Source organism: Epinephelus fuscoguttatus, linkage group LG22 (assembly GCF_011397635.1).
Source record: "Epinephelus fuscoguttatus linkage group LG22, E.fuscoguttatus.final_Chr_v1".
In the NCBI taxonomy this organism is placed as follows: domain Eukaryota; kingdom Metazoa; phylum Chordata; class Actinopteri; order Perciformes; family Serranidae; genus Epinephelus; species Epinephelus fuscoguttatus.
Genome location: NC_064773.1, coordinates 33193537 through 33214876, shown reverse-complemented (window position 1 = coordinate 33214876; position 21340 = coordinate 33193537). Strand labels below are relative to the sequence as shown.

General features: G+C 42.8%; 1 protein-coding gene across 1 annotated transcript in view; it reads left to right on the top strand.

Annotated features, from left to right (window-relative positions):
- Nucleotides 1-7256: 7256 nt before the first annotated feature.
- Nucleotides 7257-21340, top strand: part of LOC125882977 (uncharacterized) — a 40854-nt gene continuing 26770 nt past the window's right edge. The window contains exon 1 of the mRNA XM_049567033.1: nucleotides 7257-7534. The gene's annotated coding sequence lies outside the window, so the exon portion shown is untranslated. The remainder of the gene's footprint in view (nucleotides 7535-21340) is intronic.

Sequence of the window (21340 nt, the reverse complement as noted above, 5' to 3'; positions counted from 1 at the left end):
CAGTCCTCCAGGAGGCTCACGGGGTGACTCATTGTGGAAAGGTGCAGATGGTGCAAGGTCTCACTCATTGGTGGCACCCTTTTCTGCCAGCCATGATTGAGAATCACATCAGAGAATGTAAAATTTGTACAGAATATAATGTCAGACCCACAGTGAAACCACACCAAGGGAAATTTCCTCTCCCTAAACTCCCAGGTCAAGAGGTCATTATTGACTACACAGATATGATAGAAAGAGTGGGAGGGCATAGGTATCTTCTGGTGGCAGTGGATGCATACACCGGCTGGCCAGAAGCCATACCTGCCAAATCAGAGGATGCAAAAACAGTAATCAAATTTCTGATAAATCAATATATCCCCAGGCACGGGTTCCCCAAACGAATCAGATCTGATAACGGAACTCACTTTAAAAACAAAGACCTACAGCAGGTAGAGAAGGCATTGGGGCTAAAACACACATTTGGCACAGTCTATCATCCTCAGTCACAGGGCAAGGTGGAAAGGATGAACCAGTCTATTAAGGGAAAAATAGGCAAAATCTGTGCTCAAACTAAAATGAGCTGGGTAGATGCTCTACCCCTAGCTCTAATGTCAATCAGGAGCTCAGTGAACTCATTGACAGGGTTCACGCCATATGAACTAAAAACAGGACACCAGTTCCCAGGACCGGGAGCTGGGATCCAAACTACAGAAGAAATAGAAAGCCCTATGCACTACAAACCTTATTATGACCAACTAACAGCATTGGTGTCAGCTTTCTCCAAACAGGTGACCACAGCTCGGGAGGGAGCAGAAGGAAAAGACCCCCCAACATCAGAGTGGGTCCTGCTCAAGGTGATCAAACGAAAGTGGTCAGAGCCAAGGTGGACTGGTCCCTACAAAGTCGTGAAACGGACGTCCCACGCCGTCAAACTACAGGGAAAAGGTGACACATGGTATCACTGGAGTCAGTGTGCAGTGGCAGAGACACCTGCCTGAACACTGGAGGACATAAGAGACACTAAAGATTAAAAGAAAAAAAACAAACACACAGCTTACTCACCCAGACATTTATTCATTTAGCTTAGCATAAGTGCGGAAGAGATATCCTGTGATCAATGTGAAGATTTGAAGCTCCTTTGAAGCAACACTTTGCCCAGAGTACGTTTGAGTAATATAAAGCCAGGATACAAGAAAGACTCGCTTGCAGAACATTTACACTCCATATTTACTCTTATATTTTACACGTTTATATTTATCTTTTTGCAATACAAAATAAAAAAAATGAAATTGTTATTAGAATTATTAGGATTAGAACCACGCCACCATAAGTGGTGTGTGTTGGGAGTTGTTGTGTTAACCTGTGTTATTGTTTTACCTCTGTTGTATTATGAGTCTTCCCTCAGAGACAAAGCCGTAGAACCACCACGAAACCGAACCAGGAGAAACACACCAGGGAGTGGAACGTCAGACTCCTGCATAGCTAAGTATGGTGGAGTAGAATTGACATACATCATGGGGCAAAGTACAGGGTTCCAGTTTGACTTGTGCTCCGTAATAAACTGTAAAGGAAAGGATCCAAATTGGAGGGGGTATGACGTGTACATATGCGGATTCTCATGGGGAGGGCCCACACACAATCCGTGGTGTGGAAGATGGAGAGATGTGATGACGTATTCTGGGCTTTGGGACCCACCACCATATAGGGTAGGAGGACAGGACATTGTGAAAAAGATAAAGATACAGAGGCAGCAGCTTCAGCCTCTCCCAGGCTCCCATAAGCAGAATCCGGTATTGCTAAGCGTGTATAATCTCACAACAAACCCATGGTCAAACTCAATTAGGCACCGCACCAAATGTGGAGATCGCACCAACAACACAATGTATTTGGTGTTGGGAGTAGACCACAGTGGCACCGATACCATGGGACTAATTAAACTAACCTTATTGAATCCTCCCCCTACTAATACCACCGTATTCCCAAGTAATGTAACCAAGGCGCCTGAACCCCACCAGAACACAGGCGTGATAAACATTGACTACTCTAAATTGACCCGCAGTAACGTAGTCAGATTGACCACAGGCTACGGAGACAAAAATCTATGGTTAGACTGGGTGACAGCGACAGCAGAATCCATGAACATGTCCAATTGTGTCGTATGTTCATCCGCTAGACCTACACTGTTCACCACACCAGCCCCTTTGTATCCTGACACAGACCCTATTGGTTTCAACTGCATGATAAATATGACCATGTATCCTGATCCTGCTAATTGTACCACTCTGAGTTCTCTGTTTCCACACATAAAGAATCACATCATCCCACCAATGTTTAGTCCCAGAATCGCCAATTACACTTGTTTCCATAGGAACCTCTCCACCGGGGTAGTAACTGATATGGGACAGATGCAAGCTGACTGGTGCCAGAGAACACTGAATGTGAGTATGTGGCAGAACGCCAGCAGCATGGTTCAGGCTAGAGGGGACCTGTTCTGGTACTGTGGAGATAAGACCCTCCACTTGTCCCTGCCATCCTCCTGGGTTGGTACGTGTGCACTGGTCCGACTGGCTGTACCCCTGGTCCTGTTAGGGATGAGGGATACCCAGACCAACTCAGGTAGACAGAAAATTAATGCATTTGATACGAGCCAGGGAACAACCACGTATATGGACGCCATAGGTGTTCCTCGCGGGGTCCCAGACCAGTACAAATTGGCTGACCAAGTGGCTGCTGGTTTTGAAAACATACCCATATTAGCTGCACTGTTTCCCATCACCCCTAACAAAAATGTGGACAGAATTAATTATGTGCATTACAATGTTCTTAGACTGGCCAACAGCACTAGGGACGCAGTTGGAGGACTCTCTGAACAACTGGCAGCCACCTCCCTGATGACAGTACAGAACCGAATTGCGTTAGACATGCTTTTGGCGGAGAAAGGGGGTGTCTGCTCTATGTTCCAGGGCCTCTGCTGCACCTTCATCCCAAACAACACAGCTCCAGACGGGTCAGTAACTAAGGCGCTAGAAGGGCTGTGCACACTCTCTGAGGAAATGCATGAACACTCAGGCATTGATAAACCCCTGGGTGCTATCTTCGAGAAGTGGTTCGGTAAGTGGAAAGATTTAGTGGTATCGGTATTCTTGTCTCTGGTGGGAATGCTCGCGGTGTTAGCATTATGTGGTTGTTGTTGTATCCCATGTATCCAGTCACCTTGTGAAAGAATCATAGTGACAGCTGTGGAGAGAAAACATCCACAGCCCCCACCATATCAGATGACTCAAATGGAGACGGCCACCCTGTTAGGAGGGCCACCTACTGATTCAGATTTGGACTCAGACTCAGGAGAAGACAAGGTGTGAGTGGTCTCATGTGTATGAGACCAAAAGGGGGAGTTATAACTTTTTGTTTCAAAAGAAACAAAAAGTGCAGTAATCACAAGACCTAAAAAGGGGGACCTGGATACATGGGACTAAAAAAAGTGTCCTCAGTCCTATGAGGCCAAAAGGGGGACTGTTGGGAATAGAATGATTTTATGTGTTTTACTATCAGTTGTGTTTCACTATATAAGTTTTAGATGTGTGAACAATGAGAATAATGAGATGATTTCAGCTGATCTGAATGTGTTTGCTTTGCAGAAGTGGAGAAGTACAGGAGAGGAAGAGACATGAAGTCTGAGGAGCACATACCGCAATGCTTAGATAATTAGTTTCATATATGGTAAAAAGAAGTGATGTACAGATAGTAAGGTACAGCACGTGTAGGGAGTTGTGTTGTTCTCTTGTCTTTCAAAACAGTAACCACGCCCCCACCGCCAGCGGGAAGGAGTCAGATTAACACGAGGCAGGGGCGTGGTGTGGTGAAGGAGGAAGTGGAACTGCCAATGAGAAGAGGACAACGCCTTGCGTGCACAATGACACTCTGTTACGCTCAAAATATACTGGGTCAGGGAAAGGACAGGAGGTCAGACTTCGTGAACTGACACACCTTTGTTGTTCGTCAGGGACGTGAAGTTGAGACCCAGAGCTCTGTAATTTTATTCCTTTACTGCTTAATAAACTACATTAACTGAGACTGAATATCTTCTCCTATTGCTTCATTAAAGAACACGCAGGACTGAGCTCACACATAGCACATTGGAGAGTAGGATGAGCCCCAAGTCCATCAATAGATAGATAGATATACACACACATATACACATACACACACACACACACATATATATATATATATATATATATATATATATATATATATATATATATATATAGGTTATACTGTATATACTGTATAAACACAATATACACACGATATACACAATACAAAACATAGCATAGCATATTAATAAATTTATTAATATATTTTAATAAAGAAAAAGCTTGATTGTTGATTGAGTTTATTTCTCACACACACTCACTCTCTTTTATACCCACAGCCATCAGACTTCATAGTTCTTTGTTAAATAGATGATCTTACAGTCTTCTTTGAAATTTCCTTTGGGGATTAATAAAGTTCTTCTTATTCTTATTACACTGACTGCTGTGATCCCTCAAAAGTAGTAAAAAAACATTTTCAATATTTACATAAACACTGAAATTAATTTTGTTATTGGTATTATAACTATGAAAATAGGACTGTGGTCAAGATAATGTCGTATATTACATAGCGATGATGTGTAGGTGACGAAGGAGACTCCGCTGACACCATCTTGCTTACATAAAAAAAGGTTTATTACAAGAAGTACAGCATCTATCAAGCATCTAGATTGCCTGAGAGAGAGTTCGGTGCCAATGTGAACTACTCTGAAAAACAACTCCAAGTACTCTGCCTATATAGGTCGGTTGTTTTTGTGAACTTTGAGACAAAATATGACAAGTGACAGAGAGACAATCTAGATAGAATCCAACCTTTCACCTAGCTTATCTATCCTTGACCTAAGCCATGATAAAATCTTAACCTGGGCCCCTAACTGATCATGTAAGACCCTGGTCATCACATAACATGTGGCACGTCAGACACTACAATAATTTGAAAAAAGATACAGAAGGATGAGCAGCAGGGGATATTTGCAGCACAACTGGTGGAAAAGTGAATATGCGCACAAAGGTATTGTGTATATTGTGTTTATACAGTATGTGTACAGTATATAAATACTGTGCATGTACATATTTTTATATATACAGTACAGGCCAAAAGTTTGGACACACCTTCTCATTCAATGCGTTTTCTTTATTTTCATGACTATTTACATTGTAGATTCTCACTGAAGGCATTAAAACTATGAATGAACACATGTGGAGTTATGTACTTAACAAAAAAAGGTGAAATAACTGAAAACATGTTTTATATTCTAGTTTCTTCAAAATAGCCACCCTTTGCTCTGATTACTGCTTTGCACACTCTTGGCATTCTCTTGATGAGCTTCAAGAGGTAGTCACCTGAAATGGTTTTCCAACAGTCTTGAAGGAGTTCCCAGAGGTGTTTAGCACTTGTTGGCCCCTTTGCCTTCACTCTGCGGTCCAGCTCACCCCAAACCATCTCGATTGGGTTCAGGTCCAGTGACTGTGGAGGCCAGGTCATCTGCCGCAGCACTCCATCACTCTCCTTCTTGGTCAAATAGCCCTTACACAGCCTGGAGGTGTGTTTGGGGTCATTGTCCTGTTGAAAAATAAATGATCGTCCAACTAAACGTAAACCGGATGGGATGGCATGTCGCTGCAGGATGCTGTGGTAGCCATGCTGGTTCAGTGTGCCTTCAATTTTGAATAAATCCCCAACAGTGTCACCAGCAAAACACCCCCACACCATCACACCTCCTCCTCCATGCTTCACAGTGGAACCAGGCATGTGGAATCCATCCGTTCACCTTTTCTGCGTCTCACAAAGACACGGCGGTTGGAACCAAAGATCTCAAATTTGGACTCATCAGACCAAAGCACAGATTTCCACTGGTCTAATGTCCATTCCTTGTGTTTCTTGGCCCAAACAAATCTCTTCTGCTTGTTGCCTCTCCTTAGCAGTGGTTTCCTAGCAGCTATTTGACCATGAAGGCCTGATTCGCGCAGTCTAGTCAGAACAGTTGTTCTAGAGATGGGTCTGCTGCTAGAACTCTGTGTGGCATTCATCTGGTCTCTGATCTGAGCTGCTGTTAACTTGCGATTTCTGAGGCTGGTGACTCGGATGAACTTATCCTCAGAAGCAGAGGTGACTCTTGGTCTTCCTTTCCTGGGTCGGTCCTCATGTGTGCCAGTTTGAGTTGTAGCGCTTGATGGTTTTGCGACTCCACTTGGGGACACATTTAAAGTTTTTGCAATTTTCCGGACTGACTGACCGTCATTTCTTAAAGTACTGATGGCCACTCGTTTTTCTTTAGTTAGCTGATTGGTTCTTGCCATAATATGGATTTTAACAGTTGTCCAATAGGGCTGTCGGCTGTGTATTAACCTGACTTCTGCACAACACAACTGATGGTCCCAACCCCATTGATAAAGCAAGAAATTCACTAATTAACCCTGATAAGGCACACCTGTGAAGTGGAAACCATTTCAGGTGACTACCTCTTGAAGCTCATGGAGAGAATGCCAAGAGTGTGCAAAGCAGTAATCAGAGCAAAGGGTGGCTATTTTGAAGAAACTAGAATATAAAACATGTTTTCAGTTATTTCACCTTTTTTGTTAAGTACATAACTCCACATGTGTTCATTCATAGTTTTGATGCCTTCAGTGAGAATCTACAATGTAAATAGTCATGAAAATAAAGAAAACGCATTGAATGAGAAGGTGTGTCCAAACTTTTGGCCTGTACTGTATATATATATATATATATATATATATAAGTAAGTATAAGTATAAAAGCATGAAATCCCGTATTTTTAATGTACGAAAGCATCCTGTATCATAACTACATGTGTGCCGTTTGTAACAAACCAAACCGCGTGAAAATCAGTTAAAAATTCAGTGAGTTATTCTATTTTACTTGTGCATACAGCTCCTTCCTCAATAGAAGTGAATGCACTGTGGAGGCGAAGCGAGACCCATCCAAGATGGCGGCCGGCGAGGACGTCGGCTCGGACATAGACATATATATATATATATGTCTATGGGCTCTGATAGGCAGCGGCAGTCAATGCGGCGTCTATGTATATATGTCTATGCCCAGACCTGCCTATGCCCCAGACTATGTTTTTACACAACTTATTCAGTATGACACGCCCCTTCACAAAAAAACACCAGTCAGAGCTCACGCTGAACCTCCTATAAATTGTCCTGCCGATCTCTTCTCTCAACGTTACTGAACTTTGAGACTGTCGGGAGTGAAGCAGGAAGTGAAACCCAGCATACGGGGAACTGCTGAATTCTAAACTCGTTTAAACTGTTTTTTCTTCTTCGGACCCATGGGCGTTTATGGATTACAACAATGGGCTTTAAAGTTTAAACCGGTGAACATCCACCAAAGTAAAAATATGAACGCTAGAGAACGTTTGCAGCGGTTTTTAGGGAGCTTTGGGAGTGCTGAGAAACGGATTTAATAAGGTGAAATGCGAATAACTTGATCGGTAAGTAATGTTTACCGTTAGAGAGCACTTCGACATTTGTATTGTTATTTTTAAAGTATGTTTTTTGTCTCCTAAGTTTTATTAACGGTGACGAACGGTAAGTTGCACTATGAAGGCATTTACTGTGTTATGTAAGTGCCGCAGTTTAAGTTTCATTTACTAAAAAGTGTTTGGCGGTAACGTTACTTGGCATAATTTCAGAATACGTTAACGTTACCCTTTTTTTTTAAAAAAAAAAAAAATATATATATATATATATATAGCGTATAATAGCGTTTTCAAAACTACTTAAGAAAAAGTAAAGTAATGTTAGCCTATTTCGTCCGTATAACGTTATGCATTTGTTGTCGGTGACGTTTACGTTCATAAACGAGACAAGAACCGGGCGTTGGCTTGTTTAATAAGAATGATTCAGTCGACAGAGAGAGCTAACTGAAACCATGTGCAGAAGTTACCATGGCCTCTCCTCGTCTTTGTTTGCTGCAGCTGCATTTTTTTCTCCTCTGTGACCCGTTGGTTTCAGCTGGGTATCTCCAGCCTCACCATACACACGATGACTGGCTGTGCAGGAAATCACTCACTACTCACTATTAAGTGAGTAGGGAGTAGTGGGTGAATGATTTCGGACACAGTCTTTGTGTGGTTAAGCTAATGAGCCTTTTCCACTCTACTCTTGGCCACGCTTAGTCATGCCATGCCGTGCCGATTTGCGTTTCTATATCTATCGATATCTGCTTTATTTTACTGTTTCAGTCATATTAGAAGTTGTGTGAAGCTGCTGCTTGAAAACTCAGCATTTCCTTATTTTGCTGCTTCACAATAACATTTTTTGTAACAAAATATGGGGGGACTTTTATTGAGAAGAATCTAATAGGAAATGAAATGTGTTAATCACTGAATTAGCGGAATTTTGTCAGCTCTTTTTCTTCAATAAGGGAGAGTGTAATAATACTGCAGGGAGGAAAGTAAAAGTAGAAACAACCGCAGTGAGATGTTAGATGAAGAGCTGTCTTACTGCACCTCTGCAAACAGCTCACCTCCAATGGGTAAACTTCTTTTAGCTGTCATGTTTGGTGATGGAAAAACATGTGCAGTAAAAATAACAGGGAACTTTAGCCATGGATCAGCCAACTGCTTTTAAACGTCACTCAAGACAAGTCATCATCAGTTAAAGACGCACCTTCCAGACCACCTACCAGTGGGTAGCCCTGTTTTAATGGAGTTGCAAATCCCCACCGTACTGGGATGATGGCCCAAACCAAGACATGCCAAGCCAGGACAAGGAGTATGACTGTCAGAAGATTAACTACAATTTGCTGTAGCTTGGTTGTCATTTCAATTTCTGCACAGCCTATCATTGACTATGTAAGATGTGGATGTAGCTACCGTGATGTGACCATTGGTTTGTGGACTCCTGCTTTGAAGCCTGCTTTGAAAGGTTTGACATTTTGGCACTTGCCATCTAGGATTTTTGGAGCCAGAAGTGAACACATTTGGACAAGAGGACGGAGCAGGAGAGAAGTTACATTTTTGCATCATTATTCTCTCTCTCTCTCTCTCTCTCTCTCTCTTTTTTTTTTTTTTTTAACTAAAGAAACGTCCTTTTTTAAGATTTTTATTTATTTATTGTGATAGTCTGTACCAAAGAGATTTTTCTTAAGTCTGTAAAATACCATCTGTAGCCCTAGACATCTCTGCAGTACCACAATATTTAATTTGGATTTGTATTTTGACACATATTTACACCTCTATGGTACATAGTATGATGCAAGTTGGTTAAAAAAAAAAAAAAAAAAGTGGTTTCTTGTTGAATAGAATTGCCATTTTCATTTTTTTTTTTAATTTATTTTTTTTTAATACATCAATTTTTGAGGGGGTCCATTACTTTAAAGCAACATTGTACCATAATGTTAAGAAATGGAAAAAAGGGGTAATGTTTACATTTTCATACAAAGTCATAGAATAATATTACAATTATCCTGTAAATCGAAGAAAAAGGTGTTTGAAATAGAAGCATGCAGTATGCTCTGCAGAGTACACTGTTATAGTAGACTGTACAGTGCCACAGCCTTAACTATATCAAAACTAACATTATTAAATTTATCTAGGTTAATTTGTCAAGATAAAAAGAAAATTATGATGACTATTATGCATTTGAATGGTATATTAACCTATTTAGCTGTCATGGTGGGATTTCAAAACACTACAGCGTTGCTTCAAGGTAACAGTTACATTTTAACAATTTTCTAATAGTTAATTATCAAATAAAGTACATTAAACATTCAAAAATTAAACTTCACTCCTCCTATTACTGTGAAAAGATGTTTCCAGATCATTTTTGTGGAGAGAGTTGATGGAGCTGAACCATGCAGAGAAGGTTCCAAAAAGCAGAGTCAACACGGCCTCCAGAATATCATATTACAATACAAACAATTTCCTTAGGGCCCTGGCTCTGTCAAAGTATTGCAATAGGATGTATTGTGAGTGTAGACAGCCAAAATGGTTTTGTTACCGAGAGGCAACACAGTATCATAGAGGGTTAAACACAAACTATATCTCCTGTGATTTGGATGTTACACTAGTTCATTGCAGTTTTCATAAAATTCTAAATAATTGTTGGATGCCATGAACATTGCTATGACTACCTTGTGACTTTCAGGTTGCTCTGGTAGGGTCTTGTCTATCACAGGGTCACACCCTAAAGCTTACCCTGCTTTGTCATCTATTTAACTCCAAATGGGGTTGTGATTTATAAAATGAACGCTGTGTTGTATTGAAGAACATTTGAAATAAGTGACTGAGACCATATTCATTAGGAGTATGTGCTCCTGTATTAGTTCATCCTATAAAGCATTTAAATGATCAAGTCTTTACAAAGTCCTGAAGCTGCTTGATAACAAGCTGGTCATTTAAATCTGCTGTGTTGGAGCAGGGAGAGATCTAAAGCATGCAGGACATGAGGTGCTCCAGGACAGGTTTCTGAAATGTCTTGCTGTTGCTGCCCTCCAGTGATGGAAGTCCTCATTTTGCAGCATTGTATTAGAAATGTAGTCTGTGTGTTCACATACTGACCTCACCAGTGGGTGTAATTACAGTGCAGGAGAGCACAGCTCAGACCTAGGTTATCTCACTAACCTCTGTGTACAGAAAGTGTGCACTGTAATTCACGACTACAAGTAACATTATTAAGGTTAAAAGGAAATTATATTATAATGTATCAGATGAAGTGAAAATCAGTCAAAGGGGTATTCCAGGTAGGAGATTCAGCAACGAGTTGACTTACCCTGAGATGGGAAATTTTGAGTATCCGGTTCCAGAACAGCTGATTTGAATTAGATCAGTCAACTCTGAATAGGTACACCTTGAGTTAAGTGCGTGCACAACCACAATAAAAAGCCATCATCAATGGAGCCCCGATACCTCGATTCACCATGACAACTGGAGAGAAAAAGCAATGAACTTATTTTACACCTGTGAAATTGGAGGTGCTCATGAATGCCTACAGCGAATATGAGCATATATTTCATTAAAAAAAAAAGTAACACTGTTAAAGCTGCCAAGGAGAGAGAGGCGGCATGGGAGAAAACTGCTGCCCGACTCAACACGTAAGTTTGAATGCACTAGTCCATTAGTTTAACATTTAACCACACTTAATATAAATCATATTATACAGGTAAAAGAGTGGTGGAGTGGTTTTGAATAAAATTTGATTTTCATGTAGGTGCAATCTCACAGGGGAAAACGCATTTGGAAGCAGCTTAAAATGAAAAATGAAAACATCATTTAAACAGGGCATATTTAAGCCATGATTGTACCTTTCTTTAGTTTTATTCATATTTGATTTATTAAACAAAGTAGCTTAAATAATCAATCATTCAGTGGCTATTTCATTATGTACTGTAGGTCACAAGTAATTTAAACACCCCCCCCCCCACCCCACCCACCCCCGACTAATATCCTGCTTAATAACATTTGAGTTCTACTCAGCCAACTGAAAGAAGGCAGAGGCCCACAAAACATCACCAATATCATATAAAAAGCTACCGTTCGCGAAAAAAATGTAGTGCGATGTACAACATTTGCTCTGATGAGAGCGCACGTCTGCGATGTGTCAGATTTGTTTGGTATGTGTGGTCGGAGAATGTTGTTGAGGTAAATAATTGAGTCTAATGAAAAACTGTACCGTTCAAACAGATATTTATTGGGGAATGACGGCACATCTAAGGCGTAAGGCATTGCGAATTAATTCTGCCTCGATATCGATCTTATTTCCTACATACAAACAACCCATGTCTTTCTGACAGCTTGCTTCAGGTTCGGCAGTAGGGAGGAGACAGGGTGAACTCAGGGTTTCTTACAGAAAACCTGCCAGCGAGCAGGTTAGGGTCACAGAATCAGTTGCCATGGTGATTGACTCAGAGTTTGACTTACTTCTCTTTCTGGAACTGAAAACCCAGAGTTTCCCTCATTTCAGGGTTAACACACCCGCTTTCTGGAATACCCCCCAGGTCACAAGTTGATTCTAAGGTTTCAGCTCCCCTACGCTCTCCCCAGCCAGCTGCAGCCTCATTTAGGTTTTTGTTATGAAATATGAACCATATAGATAGTTCCTTATTTCAACTTAATGAATCAACTGTTTAGTGTGAATTACAGTCCTTTCAAAGCGAGCAATAGAAATAAATTAAAATACTGCATCCAAATAAAGTTCATCTCAAAACGGCGCTTGCAGCCAGTTGGTAAACATCTTTTGTTTGCTTCATATCCAAAATATTTTCATATTGGCACAGTTTTCGTCCTCTTAAGGATCATATCTCCTCACGCCATCCCCCACAAACTTTCAAGTAAACAAACAATATGTGCTGCTCTCCCACCTCTACTGAAATTTGGTCTCTTGCATGTTGTCAACAAAGGCCTGGGTGTGGTAGAAAATTGCACAAAGCCTGGTAGACCCTCGTGGCTCCATAAGTCAGTTTATAAACATAGCAAGTTAATCTCACTGTCATATTGCTTATTACTAATGCAACATGAGTTGGATTTAGGGCTGTGGCGCTGTTGGCACAGGTTGCTGATGTAGGCTCATTTTTAATTGGCCAGAATGTGCCACAATGACAAAGGCCAGTTCAGCTAATTCTTATAAAATCAAACTGGTTTAAGCTCGAACACCTGACCAGACCAGCAAAACCAGAAATGGACCCAAGTCTACAATATTTTTTGTTAAAAAAAATATATTAATATATCCCACTGCATTTGCTTTTTTTCCCACTGCACTGAGCTCACCAAACCTGAGTATGAACCAAACCGGTGACTTCTGTGTACCATCATAACCCCAATAGTCACCCTACACCACTGTTTTCAGTTATGTTCTCTGATTAGATCTCTTCTCAGGGTCGTGTTGGCATATCAAGACATTGCTTATTTGACATCTTGATCATTTGATTGGTTTTTCTTAAACTTCTGCACAGACAACCGCTGAGGCTGGAGGCATTATGTTTTACACTTGTCTGTCCATTCTATTCATGATATCTTAGGAATGTGTTATCTCGGTATATCTCAGGAGGTGATATCTCAAACATCTTGAGGGAATTTCTTCCAATTTGGCACAAACCACTTGGACTCAAGCATGACCTGATGATAAGAACGTAGTGGTCCAGGGCCAAGGTCACTGTGACCTCACAAAACAAGTCAAGTATTTTTAGATCCGTGCAAAGCATTCGATCCAGTCAGTCAAAATGTTTTAATATAGGAACTTTTCACTTTTCACCAGGTCCCCTGGTGTTCAGATTATTTATCAATGATCTGACTCAACAGTGTCATGGTGTAGAATTGCAGATGTATGCCAGTGACACTTGTATGTATACACACACAAGCAAAACCAGCTGAGTTAGCTGTTGCCAAGCTAACAGTTGCCTTGGAAACACAGACTTTGTAAAATTGAGGATGTAGCTACCATAAAGTCACCTAGTGGTTTATGAACTCTCGTTTTTAAGACTTGAGTTAAGCATTTGGCCGTCGCCATCTTGGTGTTTTGGAACCAAAAGTGACCAAATTTGGATGAGAGGCTCCAGCTGTGGAGGAGCAAGGGTGGATTGGACACACACACTTTGTGGTGCCTTGCAGTCAGAATGGCCTGCCCTTAATTATGTGTAACTTTTAGCCTTAATGACATTTAAATGGGTGAGTTAGTTGTGGATGAGTCAATTTTTGGCACTTGTATGCTGGCTTTATTTTTCAGCCTTGTAGTTTACCGCTTGGTTGGAAAGGATCATGCATCAGCTTGACCAGTTATGTGTAAGTCTAAATGTTAACAGAACAAAGGGTATGTTTTTGCTGTGTTTTGTTTGGTTGGTTCTTGTTGTTTTTTGTTTTTTTTTTAAACCATGGTACAACCTCCTAATGTTGATATTCTCATCAAAGGTCAAAGCATTGACATAGTCACTCATTTTAAATACACTGCTCAAGAAAGTAAGGGAGCACATAATCATCCCACTATAACACCAAGTCAGTTAAACTTCAGGCATATCAGTCTGTCCATTTAGGAAGCACAAGTGATTGTAAATCAATATCACCTGCTTTGGTGCAAATGAAAGTGACATCAGTTGCAATGGAGAGGCAAAAGCAAGACAACCCCCCAGAAAGGAATGGATTTGCATGTGGTGGCCACTGACAGTTGCTAGTGTCCTTGTCACTACTGGTTGCATGAAGTGGTACCTGCAGCCCAATCAGAATGCAAAGGCAGTTCAGCTCCTCCAGGATAGCACATCCATATATGTGGTCACAAGAAGGTTTGTTGTGCCTCCCAGCACAGTCTCAAGAGCATGGAGGAGATACCAGGTACCAGATACCTGGTCGTTACATGAGGAGAGCTGGACAGGGTCATAGAAGGGCATCAACCCAGCAGCAGGACCAGTATCTGCTCCTTTGTGCGATGAGGAATAGGGGGAGCACTGCCAGAGCCCTACAAAATGACCTCCAGCAGGCTACTGGTGTGCATGTTTCTGACCAAACTGTCAGAAAAGGACTCCATGAGGGTGGCATGAGGGCCCGACATCCTCTAGTGGGACCTGTGCTCACAGCTCAGCACCGTGCAGCTCGATTGACATTTACCAGCGAACACCAGAATTGGTAGGTCCACCATTGGCACCCCATTCCAGAGTCCTGCACGGGTCCAGTTTTCAAGATCTGCCTGCGACGTACAAACCCGCACCCGAACCGCAAACCCGCGCATCAGGCCAATTAGTACTGCAACCCGGTCTGACCCATTGAAACACGACCCGCAGCCCGACCCGTAACCCTGATTTAAAGTAATCATTTTGGGTCATATTGGCTGAATATTGAACAGCATATCGCCACAGTTAAGGTGCCAGTAAGTAAACAACGACCTGAATGAAGCAGCTCTCACAATAAAAACCTGACTTCAGCTCCATCATCAGCCCTCTGTGTTCTTCTCCCATATGAATGTAAAAGCACTCGTTTGTTACATTTAATGCTTTTAAACTTTTAATCTATGTCAAGGAACTTTACATGTGTAATAAAAGACTTTCTGTCCAAAGCGACGTTCAGCAGTTACGAGCCATCACATGTTTTTAGAATCCATCGAAAGGAAAGAAGTAATCCATCAGGGAAACACTTCAGAAACATAAAGTGATAGTTGTACGTTTTATCCACTTATTTCTCAAATACCTAAATAATTATTTACTGTTTTGGAAGCGGCGCTTGTTAGACGGTGGCAGCCATGTTGATTCTGTCGTCCAATCACAAATTGTGTTATTAGATGGTGAAACGCATGTAAACAGCTGAACCAGTGACCATTGCGAAATAGTGGAGGCGATCCTCAGAGAGTAAATAATGACCAAGATAGTTATCTGTAATTTACCGAACTAATGACTGATGTGTTTATCTAAAACCCACCAAACCAACCCGCATGTTATTTTTTCCACCCAGATCCGAACCTGGGAAAAAATGTTTTTTAAAAACCACCCGCAAATCAGCTGTTAGGTCTGGGACGGGTACCCGCGGGTACCCAACCCAGTGCAGGACTCTGCCCCATTCTCTTCAAGATGAGAGCAGGTTCACACTGACCACATGTGACAGGAGTAGAGTCTGGAGATGCTGTGGTCAACGTTATGCTGCCTGTAACATCATCCAGCGTGACCGATCTGGCAGTGGATCAGTGATGGTCTGGTGAGGCATATTCTCGGAGGGTTGCACAAACCTCCATGTTAAAGCCAATGGTACCTTGACTGCTGTTAAGTACTAGGATGAAATCCTCTGAGCAACAGTCAGACCTTACACTGGTGCACTGGGCCCTGGGTTCCTCCTGGTGCAGGACAATGCCCAGCCTCATGTGGCCAGAGTGTGTAGACAGTTCCTGGATGACGAAGGCATTGATGCCATTGGGTGACCCTCTAGTTCCCCCGACCTAAATCCAGTTGACACCTGTGGGACATTACGTATCGGTGCATCTGTCGCCACCAAGTACCACCATAGACTGTCCAGGAGCTCACTGATCTCACTGGGAGATCCCTCAGGACATCATCCAGTGACTCAACGGGAGCATTCCCAGATGTTGTTGAGAGTGCATACAGGCACATGGGGGCCATACACACTACTGAGTCACATTATGAGTTGCCATGATAAAATTCACACAAGATGGATCAGCTTGTGATTTTTTATTTTAAATCCAACCCTCAGTGGATTGATTTTGATTTCCATTGACCATTGTTACGTCATTTTGTTCAGAGCAAATTATACAATGTACATCAGTAAAGATTTTCAACTTTAATAATTCGTTCATCGTGGTTTAAGTGCTCCCTTAATTTTTGAGCAGTACATTTCAAAAACATGTTTGATTGTTTTGTTAATAATAATAATAATAATTATTATTATTATTGTTATTGTTATTGTTATTATTATTATTATTATTATTATTATTATTGTTATTGTTATTATTAACAAAACAAATAATAATACAGGAAGGAAGGAGTTGCATTTGTCTGTTGTGATGGAGGAGAGGGTGTTGTTGCAGGGTTTGAGGAGTTCATTGACGGTGGAAAAGAGAGTCTTGGGGTTATTGGAGCCAGAGTGAATGAGTTGTGAGTAGTAGTTGGACCACGCGGCAGTGAGGGTGTCTTTGTAGTTTGAAAGGTGGTCTGTATAGGCATGGACATAGACTGGAGACTGGTCTTTCAAGCTGGCGCTTACGGGTTTTCATGTGACGGAGTTCAGAAGTGTACCAGGGAGATGAGTGAGTGAATGAGACAGTTTTGGCTTTTAAGGGAGCCAGTTTGTCGAGGCAGAGGGACAGTGTGTTGTTGTAGTGGGTGACCAGGTCAGAGGGGTTTGGGGGCAGCGGGGTGGCGGATGTCGACAGAGTATTTGCCAGTGAGTCAGAGAAAGCTGAGGGGGAGATGGACTTGATATTTCTGAAGGATATATTGCGTTTGAGTTTTGGGGGAGGGAGGGGGGTCTTGAAGTCCACAGTGATGGCCAGGTGATCCAAGATGTGGAGGTTGGTACTGGAGAGTTGGTGGAGGGTGAGACTGGTCCCCCAGCAGGAGAACTGAGGGGGATACGGCAGATAGCTGGGTGAGGAATTTGGCAAGGTCTGAGAGGAAGGCGTTGTTAAGTTTAGGAGGGCGGTAGATGATGGCGATGACCAGGGAAGTGGGACCAGGAGGTATGGAGATTGTGGACATTTTACGCATTTCCTGTAGATGGCAGTAACGCCACCACCCCGTCTGTCTGGGTGGGGTTTGTCGGTGTAGGTGTAGTCAGTGGGTGTGGTCTGGTTTAATGAGAAGTAATCCAGAGGTTTGTGCCAGGTTTCGGTGAGGCAGAGGAAGTCCAGTTTATTGTCAGTGATGAATTCATGTAGGATGGCACTTTTGTTGGTCAGTGAGCAGGTGTTGAGTAGAGCCAGTTTCAGGTGTTGTTGGGTTTGAATAAGACGGGGTGGCAGGAATGCAGAAGATGGGGCATAAGTTTTTGTTATTTACAGTCTTAGTGCAGTAAGGCTGGGGTGGTCTGTGCTTTATGATGGACTGTATGGGGAATGTCTCAGGTGGGAGGGTTAATGATTGATATGGTCGGACGGGGGCGCTGATGAGCGGGGCTGTGCTCTGTGCTGCTGTTGGCACGGGGTGAGAAGAGTGTTGGTGGGGTGGGGCGTGTGATGTAAATAGTCATCGTGTGATGTACAGCATGCTGAATATTGGCTGCCAGCGTGTGGCTTCCCAGGGTGGTAGGTCAAATGCCATCGTGATTGAAGAAAGAGGGAGGGTTCCAGAAAAGATTAAAATTGTCCGAAGTTGAAGCCTCGAGCGTAGCAGGCAGGCTTAAATCAGGTGTTCAACAGGAGTAGTCTGGAGAAGCACACATCCCCGTGACCAAGTGTGGGAATGGGACGGACTTTCCACAAGTGCGTAGGAAGTCCAGGAGAGAGGTGAAAGCACTTTTGGTCAGCTCAGAGGCACCCCACGCCAGGTCGTTGGTCCCCACGTGCACCATGATGGGGGTAATGAAGGATGGGAGTGACTGCAGCAGCCCAGGGAGTTTTCCCAGGATTACCAGGACTGTGGCTCTGGGGAAACAACAGGTGGTGGCATTGAAGAAGCGGATATTCCTTGTGATGGAGTCTCCGATGATCAGGGTGGTTGCAGGGAAGAGTGGGCGAGGAAGGGTTTTTGCCGAGTTGGATGGTGGCTAGCCAGCGTCCGGGCCATGCGCTGGTCCGGGAGGAGAGCTGGCGATCCGGGACCACAGCAGAGCCACTCTGGGCACCAGCGGGTGCTGGCAGGGAGGAGGGCTCCATGTCACCCATGGGCACCGGGGCGGCGAGCCGCGGGGACGCTGCCAGTGTGGAGCCAGCCACGATGATCCTAGAGGCAGGGCAGCTGGAGCAGGGAGACGGCGCACCATCAGCCGCAGGTGTAGGACCAGCTACCCCAGATGTGGAGCCACCTGAGCCCGTGGGCGAAGCACCAGTGTCCGCAAGCAGAGAGGGGCCAGCGGCCTTTCCAGAGCCAGGCATTGCACAACCACCAGCAGCTGTGTGCAGAGAGCAAGCGGCAGGGCCTGCCAGCACAAGGCGAAGATCTGGGTTGTCTGCTAGCGCCTCAAAGCGGTTGGAGAGGCTCAGGCGACGAGGAGAGGCAGTTGCATCCTGGAGTCTCTTTCTGTCGCGGATCACAACTTCTGCCCAGGATGTCTGGAGGCTGGGTGTGGAGGAGGAGGAAGGCCGCGGACAGGTGGAGAAATCCCATGGGGTGGTGTCCTGTAGGGCTGCTTTGAGGGAGACAATGTGCAAGGTCCAGGCAGGAGGACAGCATGGCCTGTTTATCTTGCAGTTCCTGAAAGAGTTGGCGGATGTCTTCCTTAAGGTCTGTGATCTGTTTGTTTGCTTTTGTGAGCATTGTGTTGTCACAGGCCATGCATGTAGCACGTTGGCTAGCTTGAGCTATGCTAACGGCTAGGTGCAAGGGTAGGAGGTGCCGGTAGTCAAGGCGTTGGGTACATGCAGAACTAGAACAGAAGAAAGGACGCGCACATCCCCAAAAGCCCGTTTGGGTTGGGTGCTGGATCTAAAAAATCAACAATACGCTCTTCCTCAGACTGCAGTCTGAGGAAGAGCGTAGAGCTCGAAACGTCACGCTATTAAAATGCACGGGAGCTCATTTTGGTGTGCGGATTCATCATTTTTCTGTTCATACATGCAGAACTAGGACAACAGTAAGTAGAACCCAGAATAGACTAGAATCCAATACTGTGGAATACAGTAAGCAAGACATATGAGAGATCAAACTCTATTCGTCAAGACTTCAAAATATATCTCATTAGCGGAACAGCTTTTTTTGTTTAGCAAGCAAAATAAGTGGGTTAATGAAGAGTTTGTTGGAGTGGGGACTTGGATAACCTCAACAGCTAACATCTTTCTTGTTGTCTTATTTGTTACCGTTTTCTTTAAGCCTAATTTATGGTTGGGCACTCAACACTTTTGATGAGTGATGCTCAACAGGAAACATTTTCCAATTGAATATTTTTTCTTTTTTTTTCTGTAAAAGCCACAAGGTTGAACACCCTGCCTGCATTGTATTGCATTTGTTGTGTGTTCTGTTTTTTTGTATCACGTCATGTTGTGTTTTTCTGTGTACTGTTTCTTATTGTGCAGTTTTTTGTTTTGACCTGTCAGGGGACTACAGATGTGAATTAGAAAATGCATTTCCTGCTGAGAATGCAGAAATATGAAACAAATTGCCTGAAAGATACAGAGCTCGAATGCATTGACTGTGCTGCCGATAAACCTGGAAAATAAGTGTAAAACTGGAATTAGAAGCTGAACTAGTACATTTCCTTGAAAAAACTAAGAGCTTAAGTACATTACTAGAAAAGGTGGAAGCTAAACTGTAATACCGTCGATTGTTGAAAGTAACTGATTGAATGGAACACTTTGTTGCAACACAACATTTTTGCTCTTATTTGCACAGGTTTAAGTTAAAGATGTAAGATTTCTTTACACTCAATTCTCTGAAATTTTGGACACAAATTTGTTAAAATCCTGTTAGTGAGCATTCTTCTTTTCCGAGATCATCCATCCACCTGACAGGTGGATCAAGATACTCATACAGCATGATAACTACATAGGTGTGCCTTGAGATTGTCAAAAAGCCCACTCTAAAATGTGCAGTTTAATCAACCAACAGATGCCGAAAGTTTTAAGGGGGCAGGTCATTGGCATGCTGACCACAGGGATGTCCATCAGAGCTGTTACTTGTGAACTGACCGTTCAACGTCTCTGATGTCGTTTCTGTGAATTAGGCAGCACATCCAACCAGCCACACATCCATAGACAACGTGTAACCACACCAGCCCAGGACCTTCCAGCTGATGCAACAGTTGGTTTGCATAACCAAAGAACTTCTGCAGAAATTGATGCAGGAAAGTTCATCTGCATGCTTGTCATCCTCACTAGGTCTTGACTTAACAGCAGTTTGTTGTTGTAACTGACTTGACTGGGCAACTGCCCACCTTGGATGGCATCTGGCACTTCGGGGAAGTCTTCTTACCACAGATGAATTTTATAAGGATTTCCTGGAGGCTGAAAACATCCCAGTTCTTGCATGGCTTGGACACTCACCAGATATGTCACCCATTGAGCATGTTTGTGATGCTCTGGATCGATCCTGCCAACAGTAACTTTGCACAGCCATTGAATAGGAGTGGGCCAACATTCCATAGGCTACAACCAACAGCTTGATCAACTTTTTGTGAAGGAGATATGTCCTATTGCTTGAGGCAAATGGTGGCCACACCAGATACTAATTCTTTTAGGTATCTGTGACCAAAAAATGCATTTCTGTAGTGCTAGTCATATTAAACCATAATGAATGTCTATGTCAAGATAAAACTGGTGGATGGATTATGTGCTTGCCACCTAAATTTGAGAGAAATATCTGTCGAGTGCACAATTAGTGTTAGATGCTTAACATAAATTTGTGAAAAATGAAGGCAAAACCAGAAGTGTTGTTTACCATATAAAATAGAGAAAAAAGTGAATTGTCTTTAAAGAACATAACGTTTTGACACTCAACACTTTTTGTCATGTTGCGCACATGGAGAATTTTATTATGTTGCAGATATCATCATATTTTGTTGCACAATGGGGTTGTTAGTATTACTATCATCACCATGGAAAAAATAGTTTTAAATCCAAACGGACTCCGACTTACATTCAGTGTCTTTGTCTGGTGTCTCAGCTCCTTAGCTCTCCTGGAACTGAGAAGACAGTGACCAGACAAACTGCCTTCACTA